Source organism: Pteropus medius, unplaced genomic scaffold (genome assembly GCF_902729225.1).
Source record: "Pteropus medius unplaced genomic scaffold, Ma_sr-lr_union100, whole genome shotgun sequence".
Classification (NCBI taxonomy): Eukaryota; Metazoa; Chordata; class Mammalia; order Chiroptera; family Pteropodidae; genus Pteropus; species Pteropus medius.
The window spans coordinates 32,352,202-32,353,239 of record NW_024354875.1 but is presented as its reverse complement, the minus strand read 5'-3'; positions in this window follow the sequence as shown (position 1 = coordinate 32,353,239).

The window sequence follows — 1,038 nt, the reverse complement described above, 5'->3', positions numbered from 1 at the left end:
CAGTGCTGTGCTAGCACACATATGTGACTCTCACAGTCACATCTATACTATTGCACACACTCATATTGAATCACACTCTTACACTCACACACAAGAACACTGACACAAGTGCATGCACACTCACATTCACATACAGTGATATACAAACTCACATATACACACTCATGCATACATGCACATTGACACGGAGACTGATGCACATTGCTCTGCGAGTGGCATTTTTTCATCTCACAGTCTCCAAGGGGAAAGGTCCACACATCATTCAGCTCTGCTTTCTACCTTGGGTCTTACTCAACTTACTACCAACTCTGGAAGTGACCCTACTTTCTAGCATTCCCTGCAAAGGCCAGGAGTAGGTGAGTTATGCAGGCTTGAATTGAAAGTTCCTTTTCTTGAAAGTGCTGGGGCCTACAGTTGGAAGCTTCCTGGCTTCAATCGCTAACTGTGACTTTGGGCTATCCACTTAACCTCTCTGTGCTGCAGTTTGCAGATCTATGAGGTAGGAGAAATAATAACTATCTCAGAGTTGTGAGCATTTAATAAGGCAATGATGTAACTAACATAGTGCCTAGCACATAGTAAGCACTCAATACATTTTTTCTATTCGTAGCAATATTATTTGCTCCCAATGCTCCCCAAAAATGAGGCTTTACTTTGCTTGCAATTATGAGACCCAGAGTTACCCAGAGGCCTTTCCAACCTCATCTAGTGTGGAAGAACAGCACTTTGGGGCTGGGAGACCAATGGCCTGAACCTCAGGCATCCCCTCTGAAGGGACCCTGCTCTACTAAGGAGGAGGTTGGGGACAAGCCAAAGAGCCCTGCTTGCTAGACCTAGGCCTCCTCTCCTCTAGGATGGTTATTCGGAACATCCTTGTTGTGTCTCTTCAATCCAACTCCGCTGAAAACCAGAAATGGGATGGAAGTGACTTTCTAGGCTCAGTGTCATCATCCTGTGCAAAATCTGGACTTTTCTGGCCAGATCGTTTTAGGGCCTGAACAGAGCCTGCTTTACAACAGACTATGGTCCAGAGAGTTG